Raw genomic sequence first — 14,360 nt, forward strand, 5'->3', positions numbered from 1 at the left:
GAAATAGAATTTGCCCTGGGAGGAGCACTATTAAGCATACTCTCATATGAGGGTAATGCTTCATATTGTGGTGTCCTTGTGCTTACAACATGTTCCTATTGTGAGGAATCATGAGGAGTTGAGGCTTTGGGTGGAGATCTTTCCAACTGTTGTGAGGAAGTAGCAACAGTGGTTTCAGGTGACTTTTGTGTTGTCATAGGGTTAACTTCTAGGATCTCATCTTCAAGAAGGCCCTTTTTGATGGGTTTGGTGGGCTTGGTGGATTTCTTTTTGGTCTTTTTGGTGGTTTTTGGTGGGGCTTGCACACCAGTGATTGTGTTGCTGTGGTCACCAAGAGCAGTGGGCTCAGCAACTGAAGTCTGAGGGGCAGATGTGGACTTATTCAAAATTTACTCAGACTCCCCTGCTTGTGTTTTTGAACCTTTTGACTCTTTAGCCATTAGGCGAGTAAAAGTTTTAGCAGACAAGCTGTTTATTTGAAAAGGTGTTCCCTATTCCAAAACTTTTGCATTTTCTTTTGGAATTTTTTGTTGTAAATAATAGCTAAGGAATCTAGGGAACAACAAGAAAGCCTATGGCTTCTTCTCTTTAATATTTTTCACAATTTTTAAACAAATCATTACAAATTTCTTGGGAGTAATTGAAATCAGTTTTATACATGATAGCATACCCCAAGTATTGGATTTTCAAAGGAATTTTGGTAAAAGCAGTTGTTTTATTTGAAACACAGGTGAGCAGGGTATGAAACAGGAATTTCATGGGAGGTGGTAATTCTCCCTTTGCAAAGTTTCTTTTGACAATTGTCCTGCATACCCTCTTTCGATCAAATCAATTTGATACTCATCCTTAGTGAAAGAAGTTTTACTTGCTAGGTCGTTCATCTAGAAAACTACAGATATGGTTTGTGGTGTTGAAGAAACACTAGTTCGAATGACCAGAATCAATCGGACCAGGGGTTTAGTTCTGCATAAAAGGGTGAGTCCTCTCGTTTGTTTCAGGGTTCGGCTGAGCTTCTTCTCCGAACGGTATCTGCAAACGAACAACCGTTAGACTCGGGGTTCTCTCCGTGACCACCCTCCGGCGTGAGAATAAGTACAGATCTCAATGAAGAAGAAGGAGTAATAGTGAAAGTGAAGTGAGAGTAACTTGAGAGATTATACCTGAGTTGTCTTATTTATAACCGAATTTGGGCGGGAAAGTTTGTTGACGGAGGAGATGCCACGTGGAAAGTGGGTGAGTGTGGATCCTTCGCCAATTTAGTGCTATCATCGTGACCTTGTTAGGCATTTAGGATGATGCCACATAGCCATTCGGTTATAACCGAATGGTTGTGCATGATGGGGCCTTCTAGAAGGTTTAAAACTGTAATCCTCTATGTCTCTGCCTCATGTTAATTCTGTTATAACAAAAAGGTTACTTTCTGCTTAAGTCTGGGTTGTATCTTTGCGGAGATATTTTTAGGGTTTTATTCCCAACTATTCTTGTCATATGAACTTGCGCAAGGATGTGTTATTAGTTCCATCTTGGCGTGCGGATGTTGAAGACTGCTTTCTCTTTGGTTTTCTTCCTAAGAACCGGTGCGTGGGTAGGGTTCTCTTGAAAGAGTTTTGTTATAGTGAGGTTGTGGTATGGTCCCATGTGCCTGCGCAAGGTTTTTGGGACCATACCCCTTCAAGTCCCCCAGTCCAGTGTTACTCTTATGCAAGTAAGTGGAGTACTAGACTATATAAGAGGGTTGTGATTTGTGCTTTGTGGAGTTTTGGCGCGAAATATGGGGAGACTTCTTGGAGAAGATACTTTGCTTTTAAGTTGAAACGATCATTATGCTATAGTGAACGTCTTCTAGCGTGTGCTGCCTTTATCATTTAATGTGACGTGGACCATGTTTCATAGGCTAGAAGGTGAATAGGCGTTTGACCGATCGCCTCCCAATTGAAACTATAACTTGCGGGAATGTGTGCAGGCGTTTGATGCTGTCAGAAGTTATCAATGAAATTGATGATTACTGTAAGGCCGCCGTTCAGAAGGTGGCGATTTGACATTAATCATTATAATTTCTTACACTTCCCTTAATTGTGCTTACGTCAACTCATTTCAGATTTATATATAGATTATTACGTTTACGAAGGGTTTCTGAAATTTTGAAGACTCTTGATGCTGCTGATGCTATGGTCCGTCTTGGAGATCAGACCCCGGAAAAGGCTGCCGGAAGTGGAGGATTTCTTTTTACCGTACCGTGCCCTGGTAAAGGAAAAGATGATGTCTCCTTCCTTATTGGGGTTAGAAACGATGCAAGTGCTATGTTTCTATCGGCCGATGCTTTGACACAGGTTTTCCCGTCTGATCGGAGGGGTCGGTGTACGGTGGTATATAAACGACGTCGAAGTGGACGACTTTCTGCAATTTCGGCTGGGGTCCAAATGATGACATCTGTTGTGGGTGATGGGGAGAGTAATAACGAGTGGATCGTTGACCCTCATCCTCTCGAGTGATATGGTGAAGCACTACATACTCCTGCAGAGGTGTTAGCCATGTTCCCAGATGTCTAGTTTATTGTAACTTATTTTATATGTTTTTGTAAATATTGTTTGATGCACTGCTGTGCTCGTATATTTTGTTAATATGCTTACTGCACAAGTAACTTTTTGCTGCATTGTTGTGCATGTAGATTTTTGTTAATGCGTATGGTGCGCAAGTAACTGTTTCGAATATAAGATATGTTTGGATTACAATGTCTTGCATGTGTATAATTACTTTGTTTAGGTAAAGGGAATAAAGATGGTATAAAGCTCATCTGTGAACGTAGGTCTGGATTGGATGCGGGACATATATCCGTGGACTGTTCATGAGACTTGTAATGTGTTACCATAGTGTTTTCGCGCTTACCAAAAGAAATTACATGCATTTTGTAATAAACAATAGAGCATAATAGGAGTAAAACTTTGTATTGATTGGATAAGGCGTGGGGCCAGTAGATACAAAGTAAATAAATAAAATAATTACGATGCCTACGCAAGCAAGCGTTGGCTGTTGTGCAGAATGGATAGGTCGGGTACATATAGCATCTGCGCAACTGTTGCGCATTCCAAGTGCGTGGAACGTCCGTTCCATCAAGCCTTTTTAGGGTATACGCGCCTTTACCTAGGACTTCGTGAATGACGTATGGTCCTTCCCATTTGGGCGCAAGTTTTCCTGGTTTCTCAGCGTTGGAGGCCTCATTGTCTCGTAGAACAAAATCTCCTGGAACAAAAGTGCATACGCGCACCCGAGCATTATAATATTTTTCTAGCTTTGATTTGTACCTGGCTTCGTTGATGGTTGCGTTTTCGTGCCTTTCTTCAAGGAGGTCCAGGTCAATTCTGTGCTCTCGCTCATTGTCTTTTTTTCCATGGCGATCTTTCGTGGTGATGGGAGGCCGACTTCTGCTGGAATTACCGCTTCTGAGCCATAGACGAGACTGAATGGAGTTTTGCCTGTACTGGTTTTTGGCCTAGTGCGGTGAGCTCATAAAATGCTTGGGAGTCGTCTACCCACCCCCTGCGCGCAATTCCCAGCCTTGCTTTTATACCATCCACTATCTGCTTGTTTACACTCTCGACTTGCCCATTCGCCTGTGGGTGAGCCACAGAGGCGAAGCTGTGTTCGATGTTCATCTCTTTGAACCATTTTTGTAGGCCTTCTAATGCGAAGTTTGTACCATTGTCAGAAATGATGCGCAATGGTAATCCAAAGCAGCAAATAATGTGTTCCCAGATGAATTTTCGGATCACCATTGCAGTAGTCGATGCGAGAGCCTTTTCTTCTACCCATTTAGTAAAGTAGTCTACTGCTACTACTATAAACTTTACTATGCCGGGCGCATCGGGGAAAGGACCGATTAGGTCGATACCCTATTGTTGGAAAGGCAAAGTAGAAGTGACTGGGACCAGAGGATTATTTGGGCGGAGTGTCTTTGGGGCGTGGCGTTGACATGACGTGCATTTGCGCAACAGTTCTACTGCATCTACCTGCATACCTGCCCAGTAGTAGCCTGCATTCATGATTTTTGCAACCACCATGCGCGGGCCTGCATGGATTCCACATAGTCCTTCATGAATTTCACGGACTAAATACTGCGCGTCGGTCTTATCTACGCATCGTAAAAGAGGACCCATGTATGATTTGCGGTACAAAATACCGTCTGCCATTTCGTAGTTTAGCGCCTTGTGCTTAGTTTTTCTGGCTTCCGCCATTTCTTATGGGAGGATCCCATGCTGTAAGTCTGTAATGATTGTGGACATCCAAGATGGATTTCCGACTTCTATGATGTTTACCTGTCTTAAGGGAACAGACGGATTGGAGAGTATCTCGATGCGAACCTCTTTCGCGAGGTGTTCGAAGCTTGTAGCAGCTAACTTGCTTAACGCATCTGCATTTTTGTTTTCGCTTCTGTTGATGTGAACTATCTTGAAGGTCTGAAACTAGTTGATCAGGATTCTCGCCTGCTCCAGATATAAAGCAATGGCTTCGCCTTTAGCGTCGTAATGCCCATTGACTTGTTCTGCTACTAATTTGGAATCGACATGCGCTTAAAGATTCTTTGCTCCCATTTTAAGAGCCAAGCGGAGGCCTGCGAGGAACGCTTCATACTCCGCTTCGTTATTAGTACTTTTGAAATCTATACGAATTGCGTATGTAAGTTCGTGGTTGTCATGGCTAACCAGGAGAAGGCCTGCGCCTGCACCGTCGTCATTTGAGGCGCCATCTGTATGTAATGTCCAAACCCTGTCGTCGAAGACTGGAGTAGGATTTTGTATGGCTTCACATTCCTGGATTTTGTCGATGGGGACTTCGGTAACAAAGTCTGCTAGGACTTGTCCCTTAATAGCTGGTCGGGGTTTCTGCAAGATGTTGTACCCTCCTAACTCGATAGCCCACTTGGCCAATCTTCCCGTAACATCTGGCTTGGATAAGATTTTCCCTAGATGATAATTTGTAAGGACGGTGATAACATGGCCCGAAAAATAACATCGCAGCCTGCGTAATGCGTGAACCAGAGCGAGGACGAGTTTCTCCATGATAGAATAGCGTGTCTCTAGACCAGTTAATGTTTTGCTAATGTAGTATATCGGAGTTTGAACTCCGTCTCTTTTGACCATTAGCACTGCGCCAACTGCTACTTCTGTTGCGGAAAGATATAGGATTAATGGTTAATCTTTTCGCGGAGCTGTTAAGGTTGGTAGCTGGATTAGACATTCTTTCATTTGTTGGAAAGCTTTTTCTGCTTCTGGGGTCCATTGGAACTGACTCTTTTTAACACAATTGCGTAACGCACTGATGAATGGATATGACTTGGCAGCGTGATTTGCTAGAAATCTATTGAGTGCTGCTAACCGACCAACGAGACATTGCATCACTTTAATGGGCGCTGGTGACGGCATCATTTGAATGGCTTCTACTTTCTCTGGGTTAACCTTGAAACCGTCTTTGGTTACGATAAACCCTAGGAACTTGCCTTCTTCCATTCCGAATGAACATTTTATTGGGTTCAGCTTTAGGTTAACTCTACGCAGGGAGTCAAAGGTGCGCTGAATGTTTGCAAGCATAGATTCTTCCTCTCGGCTCATGATAACAAGATCGTCCATGTAAACGTCTACTGTTACGCCAATATCGTCTCCGAAGACTCTATCCATCAGACGTTGATAAGTGGCCCCCGCGTTGCGGAAGCCGAAAGGCATTTTTGTGTAGCAAAAAATACCTTTGTCTGTGCGGAAGGACGTTTTATCTTCGTCTTCCTCCTTCATTTGCACTTGATGAAATCCTTATAGCAATCTAAGAACACTTCCAGCGGAAGGACGCTAAGGAATCTACTTTCTTGTCTATTTCTAGGAGAGCGTAACAATCTTTTGGGCAGGCTTTGTTGAGATCTTTGAAATTGACACACATGCGCCATCCACCATTGTGCTTCTGCACCATTACTGGGTTGGCTACCTAAGTTTGATATTGCACTTTGCGCAGAAACCTAGCTTGAAGTAATTCGGCTACTTGTTCGTTCATTGCGTGAGCTTTTTCTGCACTAAGGCCGCGCTTTCCTTGTGTGACTGGTTTCTGTGGAAGGTCGGATGTTTCAGTAGTGATGTGTTATTTCTCGTGGTACTCCGGTCATGTCCGCCGGAGTCTATGCGAAGATATCCATGTTGTTAGATAGGATTTCCTTTAATTTTGCGCGGATTGCTGGTGAGATGGTGTGTCCTAACAAAATGGTTTGCTCTGGGTATTCCTCATTGAGGACCCACTTCTCTGGTTCATTTGACGGTGATGGCTTGGCAACCTTTACTGGTGGCTCATCATCTACATACATCACCTCTTTGCTAGAATAAAGAATTGCCACCCCGGTTTCCGTTGGAAATCCACAAGCAGCATGGGGTATGGAGGTAATCATACTGAATTCCCTCTGTGATCACCTTCCCAGCAGTACGTCATGGCGTGACATTGCTGGCATAACCATAAAATTGCCTGTGACGGTGCGCGAGTGTTCGCCATCTGAGAGTGTTACAGGGAAGGCAATTTGACCCAACGGAAAGACGGCTTCATTGCAGACACCAGTTAGAGAAAAATCGACTGGTTTCACGTGCGCCTTGTCCTTTGGGTCTAATTGTTTAAAGCATTGCTCGTAAATTATATCCATGGAACTACCCGGATGTATAAACATGTAATGAGTGCGATAATGACCGAAGATACCAGTTATGATTACCAGGCGTTCTTCTTGAGGACCTCCTAGAACGAGGGGAAAGACTACTAGCTGCTCTCGCCAGTGCTGATTATGGCTCCGTTTGTGCGGCCTTCGTGAAGGTCCTCCTTGTACCATGTATGTCTGTTGCATATTGGTTTCCTGGTGGTTGTTATCCTCCATGTTTTGTTTTATATATCTGAATGGCTCTAGATATCCTTTGTTACTAAGTTGGATGTCCCACTAACGTACTGACTGTGGGTCCAACACTGTAGTACCGGATTTTCCTTTAACCACATACCCTTCCTGAGACTTTTGATCATTAGATCCGATATGGAAAGACTTAGATCTGGAATTTGGTGCAAAAATTTCGTTTATGGTGTTCTAAAATTTGGTGAACCAATACTCCCGGAGTTTCCTATGAAAGTAGATCCGGATGAATCTGAGTTCCAGATCGTATTTCTGAGACAACTGAGCTTTTTGCCTCATGACAATTTTTGTTGCCGGGCGTTTTTCCCATGATTCCGTCGATCTGAGTAACCTAGGTTGGATTACCCCTGTTCTCGGATCGAGGACTTGATGGGCAATTGGACAAACTTTCTGCCATGGAAAACAGAGATTGAATCAGAGCGAGAAGATTGAAGAATGAAAATTGAAGAATCGGTGGGCGCCTATGAAGAAACACTGGTTCGGATGACCCGAATCAATCGGACCAGGGGTTTAGTTCTGCATAAAAGGGTGAGTCCTCTCGTTTGATTCGGGGTTTGGCTGAGCTTCTTCTCCAAACGGTATCTGCAAAACGAACAGCTGTTAGACTCGCCACGTGGAGAATGGGGGTTCTCTCCGTGACCACCCTCCGGCGTGAGAATAAGTACAGATCTCAATGAAGAAGAAGGAAAATAGTGAAAGTGAAGTGAGAGTAACTTGAGAGATTATACCTGAGTTGTCTTATTTATAATCGAATTTGGGCGGGAAAGTTTGTTGACGGAGGAAATAACGGAAAGTATTTTCCGTAAGCAGTTATCGTCTTTACCGTTAATTGCTAACGTGATGTTTGTGCACACAGATCGTGGGCATGATCAGTGGCTGGGGAGATGCCACGTGGAAAGTGGGTGAGTGTGGATCCTTCTCCAATTTAGTGCTATCATCGTGACCTTGATAGGCGTTCAGGATGATGCCACATAGCCATTTGGTTATAACCGAATGGTTGTGCATGATGGGGCCTTCTAGAAGGTTTACAGCTGTAATCCTCTATGTCTCTGCCTCATGTTAATTCTGTTATAACAGAAAGGTTACTTTCTGCTTAGGTCTGGATTGTATCTACGCGGAGATATTTTTAGGGTTTTATTCCCAACTATTCTTGTCATATGAACTTGCACAAGGATTTTGTAGGACCGGTTTTGAATCCGAAACGATTGCGAAACGAACGTATAACGTGCGGAATTCGTACACGAACGCGACCTAACACACGTGATGTAATATAATCGTGATTCTAATATAAAATCTGATGTTGTACAGCACCTTGAATCACAATGACAACACTTTCTCTCTCTAGATTCTCTCTCTAACCTCTAAGCTCCAAAGCTTCAAATGGCAAAAGTCCCTAAACTAAACATAACCTCTCTATTTATAGGCCTTGACTTTTATGAGATTTCTCATTATTACAATTATGCCACCTTGCCTATTTTACTAGCTATCACTAATATAACGACTCGTTTTCTTCTGTTTCTCGCTACGGCTCGGATTGACAAAGGCTATAGACATAAATGCACTAACAGACTCCCCCTTGGATATTGCGGCAGTCAATCTCGTAGCGTCTTGACTTTCTCCAACTCTCTCTTTGAGTCTTCTTGAAGCTTTAACACTTTTTCATCAACGTAGACTCTCTTTTGTTTGAACAGAATCCCGGTAGATCTGTTTTTAGCTTCGGCTTCTCCTTTCTATAGACTCTTTTCTTCGTCAGGCTCCCCCTTTCGTCAAGCTTCCGTGCTTTGGGATCGACAACTTGCTTTTCATATACAAGCTCTTTCAGGATAGTTTCCTGGCTTCTCGAATCCACGTTTCGTTTTGCGTTGAGCTCGTCTTCAGACTCCCCCTTAGACTCGGCTTTCGGGATCGTAGTCTGGTATAACATCTGCAATTCTCAAACATTTATAAGTAACAACATTTTGAACATTCAATTTTCCAGAAATCGTAGTCTGGCACTATTCAACTCTCTAAATCACTCCCCCTATCAACAATCTTTACAGATTTGGCAGTGTTAAAGAATCCAACTCCCTCACAGTTAATCATCGAAGTCCAAACTAATGACCTTGGAGATATCACAAACTGTTTTGAAATTTTTGATTTTAATTCAAGTATCAAATTAATGAACTTGTTTTATTTTCAGAAACACAATCAGCTTACTTAGATTTTGAAACTCAGCATTTCAGACATCGATTTATCAAAAATAAAGCAGAAATCAAAATCTTTTTGTATTTTCTGAAAATATAAAGCAGTAAAGAAATATATACAAACATATTTACAGACAATATTTTTGTTTGAGTATGCGTCAGAGGATCATATCAGTTTTTGACAAGTCACAAGTACCGTTGAGCTTAATTACACATTAAGAATTAAACAATTCACTTAGATTGTCGATATACTGATCCACTTAAATTTTCATACAAATTTCAACTGATTCAGGATACGAATTAGATGTTTTAGGAACTTAAACTCATTCATGTGTCCCACCTCTTGAATATACTCCCGTATCCAAATCCCAATATTCAGTCTTACAGGTGAGTATACCACAAATGATATCTGTCAAGGGTTAGATGCAAGGGCCGTGAGAGCTCAGGTCGATACTTCCGTATACGCAGAGAGATGACGGCTTCGACTTTTCGGTGTATCCCCTTTAGAGGATCTTTTTTACAACAGCACTGATTTTCAATTTTATTGTTTAATCAAGTAGCTGAGGGCGATGCTATGTTTCAAGCAATGCGGAAAGTATTATTCGGGGACTAGGTCAGAACTTCCATTCAGCAAAAGTCCCAGAATAATACCCCAGATATCACTGAGTATAAAGACCTAGTATCTCAGAATAAGGGACCTTTCAAACAAGATTTCAGGGGTTACATATATCCAAGTAGTGTTCCCCACGAAATAAGCAAGTGTTTAAATTTAGGTTTATATCCCGAAAAAGTTTACTAAGTGTATAAAAACCTATCGACATATCATCAGTGAGACTGTTTAACGCTATTTAATCATTACATTTCTTTAGCATACCGTAATTGTCTACTGATGTATCATTTCCTCTTTTTACGCAAAAACTCAATTTTTTGAATTTTATCATGTTTTTGGCTTTTCAAATTTTTGAATTTTATCATGTTTTTGGCTTTTTCAAATTTTCTAATGTTTTTGTATTTTCTGACAATTTTTCTCCCCCTAAAATGCAAAACCATTAAACGAAATTTGACAACACGATGCTGATAGCTTTGTCTCGCCATCCATGTTCTTCTTCTCGTGTACCGAATTACAGAAAACATAAAGTACCCCCATGATTTACAACACATTGATTTTTACAGTTTGAAAACCGTTTTTCAATCTGGTGAAAGTAATCATGTTTGTTCAGCCGTGAGGGTTTCGGCGTATTCAATCAACACATATTTTTGTAATTTTCTGTTTTTGACAAAAACTAAAAACACACATATTTTTGGTTTTTCAAGTTTTAACAAACTAAAACATATTTTTAGTTTTAATTTTCTAATTTTTAGAGTTTTTGAAATATTGTTTATTTATGTACAGAAAACACATAAACTCCCTGTTTCAACCAACACAGGGTCCAGCAGCCTCTGCTTCCTCTTCATGTGCCAGGTTGCTCCAACTTTCAATCTCACAATCTTTCGTATTCTTGAGCACCTGCACATTCAACTAATTGAATTACTTGAACAATTTAGCCCAGGTCTGTTGAACCTTAGGCATTTCAACACAATAATTTTCATTTAATGCTGGAAATTCTTTGTCATTTTTCACAAGAACTTTCTCAATTTTAACTTCAACTTTCTCATTTTTTACCACATCAACATGTTTCTTAACACTCCATGTATGACCTTTTGGAGTACCATGTTTGTAAAAATGTGAATCTTTTTGAACACTTTGATTTTGAACAACAACTTTTGGTTTCCAAAACTGTTGGGGTTTTGTCATATCAACTGAAGTTTTCCAACTCTGTGTTGTTCTGAATCTGGGTGTGTGAGAATTCCAGGTCTGTCTTGAATCGAACCTGTTAGGATTTGATTTCCAATTTTGATTTGAAGCAAACATGTTTATGTTATACCTCCAAGTTTGTTTCGAATCAAATTTGGTTGACCTTTGTCTCACATTCTCATATTTTTGTTTCTCAGCATCAATCTTCTTTTGATCAACATCCACAGATTTTAGATTTGGACACTTTCGTGCAAGATGTCCTTTTTTATCACATTTGAAACATGTTCTCATAGACACATCTTTGACCTGTGGTTGTTGCTTTCTCTTTTGTGCCTCAAACTCAGCATTAGACTGTCGTCCAATTTTAAGTTCTTTCTCTTCAGCTAAACTGTTTCCTTGAACAAAACTCATTTTTTCCTGATAATTTGGCGTCTCATTTTTGTTCCGATGTTGTTTCTTCTTATAACCCAACCCAGCCTTCATGTTTTTCTTCTTGAAACCAGGTTTGTTATATGAACCTTTACGACTCTTACCGACAAACTTTGAAATCTCAGACTTCTCAATCTCAACCATTTTGAAAACTTTGTCAACCTTTTCTGAAATCACATTCTGAATCGGGAATACAACATCTAAGAATAATTTGTCTGATCCAATCATGGTATAAACCAATCCCTTTGAATCATCATTCAAATTTTTCTCGGATTTTGTGTTTTTCAGATATCCATCATCAAGATTTCCTTCATCTTCATCCTGTGATTCAGATTTACCTGTAACAATCAACTCTTCTTTCAACACACTTTCAACGACTTTACCTACCACCTCTGAATCATGAGAATCTTCAGATTTGGAATAGGTTATGTCAATGTTGTCTGGCAATTGGTCTACCATGTTGAAAGCTTTTTCGACCTTTCATCATCATAAAATGCAAACTTTTCCAGTGGTGGAACTTGATGAAACTCTGAGCCAATGCCCTTCTTGTTCTGCTCAGACTCACCATCACCCGGTTTTATATTGAAAATTCGTTCAAGCACATATGACGACACGTGGTAACTTTTTAACTTGTTGTTTTCCTGTTCTAAATCAGCAATCTGTCGCTTTAGCTTAGCAACATCTTCAATATAGGAATTAACAACATCTTGTTTTATAGCATACATTCGTTTAAGCTCTTTGGTTGTTTCAGAAAGATAATTCATTCTAGATTGAGCATATTTCATTTCGTCTTTTACTTTATCATATGACTCTTTTATAACATGATATGATAATTTCATTGAGTCATATTCCTTTTTCATTTCTTGACAGGCAATTTCTTTTTGTTCGCATTCATTTGTCATTTTCAAAACATTTTCTCTCAAAACTTCATTTTCTTTCTCTAACTTGTTACATTTTTCTAAAAGTTTTTCATCATTTTCTTTAAAAACCTTTTCTTTTTCTAACATCTCTTTGCATTTTTCTTTGAAAATGTTTTCGATTTTTGTGAATTCAAGATCTCTTGTTCTGAATTGCTCATCTTTTTCAGTACAAGCTCTGCACGGTTCCATGCATTTCTTGCACTCATCAATCTGTTTTAAGTTTTCAGAATCTGAATTTACCTCAGTGATTGGCACTTTAGTGTTTTCAGCAGCTTTTGTCTGCATCTGATCAGCATCATTCAATGGTTTTTCAACACTAACTTCATTACCAACATCACAAGCTTCCAAATTCACATTCTTTTCTTCTTTCTGCACCTCTTCATCACTCAGCTGTTCTTCAGTCACAACTTCCTTAACCTCTTCAGCAACCTTTTTCAAGTCGTTCACCATCTCTTCAACATTCTTCTTCATTCTCTCTTCATCCCTTTTTCTCAGACATGATAGCATGGCATATCTGATCTCCTTTTCAAGCCTTTTAGCATATGTGTCATCTTTCATCACATTTCGATAATATTCGGCTCTCATTGGGACTACGAGAAGAACATCATAAAAAATTATGTCTTTCATTGGAACAACCGGTTCTCCTTCTCTGTTGTAGTAACATTCTCTCTTCTTATCCCATCTTCGACTGCTGACAGCATTTTCATACTCTTCCTGCATGTCGTCCATTCTGTTGTAGACCACATTTCTTTCTTTGTAAGTCTTCTCACTCAATATCTCTTCTCGAGTTTTCTCTTTGATCTCAACTTTTTCTTCACGGATTTCAGCAGTGTCTTTGTCTTTGTTTTCATCTTGAATTTCAGCAACAAAAACATAATGCGGAGCCTTTGATGGTTTTCTGCCATGAGCTGTTACAGGAGGATCTTTAGGACGATCTTCATCTGGAAGAACTGTGCTCCAGTCAAAACCTTCATCCTCGTAAATTACAGCACAAGCTCTTGATTTTTCTTTCGGTTTATCTTCAATCAACTTTGGCTCTTCTCTGCTTCGATGGTATATCGCCTTTCGATAATAGTCATCGTTGAAAGGACGTTCATTTCCTTTAGCAACTTCAGAGTTTCTGCATTCTCTTTTGAAATGACCTTTTTGCTTGCATCTGAAGCAGGTTACTTTGGATTTGTCGAATCCAAGCTTTGTTGACGCACCTCCAAGCGATTGTTTTCCGGTAATCTCCATATACCTCTGAGCTCTGCGAATGCAACTAGCTAAACACCAACGGATGTCAATGAGTTCCATCTCTTCCGGATCAATCTAGTCGTAGTCTTCTTTGGTCAATTCAGAGTTTCCAATTTTGCCAGCTACAAGACCTTCATATGATTACAGAACCGATGCAAGAAAACTCATTTGCTGCTTCGCTGCATTGATGCTCATTGCAGGAGAATTCTTCAATTTGAGAGCAATGTTGCACAGAATCTCTTCAGTTTCATCAGAACTTGACTTTGAAGATGAATGATATCCAGAATGATGACTTGTCGACGTTGTTTGTGGTTCTATCATCTTCTCACCACTAAATGCTGTTTTTGGTGAACCAACGCCTTTATCAGAAGGTACACTGCCTTTGTAATACAAGCCCACATTCTCTTGATGTGAAGAACCAGTCATCTTGCTTTGCTTTTGTAACTCCAGATCATGACTTTCAATCTTTTCAAACAAAGAATCAAGAGAAATTTCATCATATGAAGCATCATTTTTTAAGATAAAAACAAACGTTTGCCACTGATCTGCTCATGGTAACGCTTCAATGACTTTATCAATAAGTTCCTCTCTTGTTTTGTCAATTTTAAAACGTTCAAGTTCGATTTTGAGATGACAGAATCTCTCTATCATTTGTCTCATTGTCTCTCCTTTTATATTGTCAAACAGATCAAATTCTTTTTTAAGTAACGCAATTTTATTTTTTCTAATCTGTTTTCCCCCCTCAGCTTTAACTCGTAAAGCTTCCCAAACTGACTTTGACGATCCATCATGAGTAAGCAATGCAAATATATCATTCCTAATTGCTGACTGGATCAATGCAATCATTCTTTGTTCGGCAGCAAACTCAGATTTATCTT

Source organism: Helianthus annuus, chromosome 3 (assembly GCF_002127325.2).
Source record: "Helianthus annuus cultivar XRQ/B chromosome 3, HanXRQr2.0-SUNRISE, whole genome shotgun sequence".
Taxonomy (NCBI): domain Eukaryota; kingdom Viridiplantae; phylum Streptophyta; class Magnoliopsida; order Asterales; family Asteraceae; genus Helianthus; species Helianthus annuus.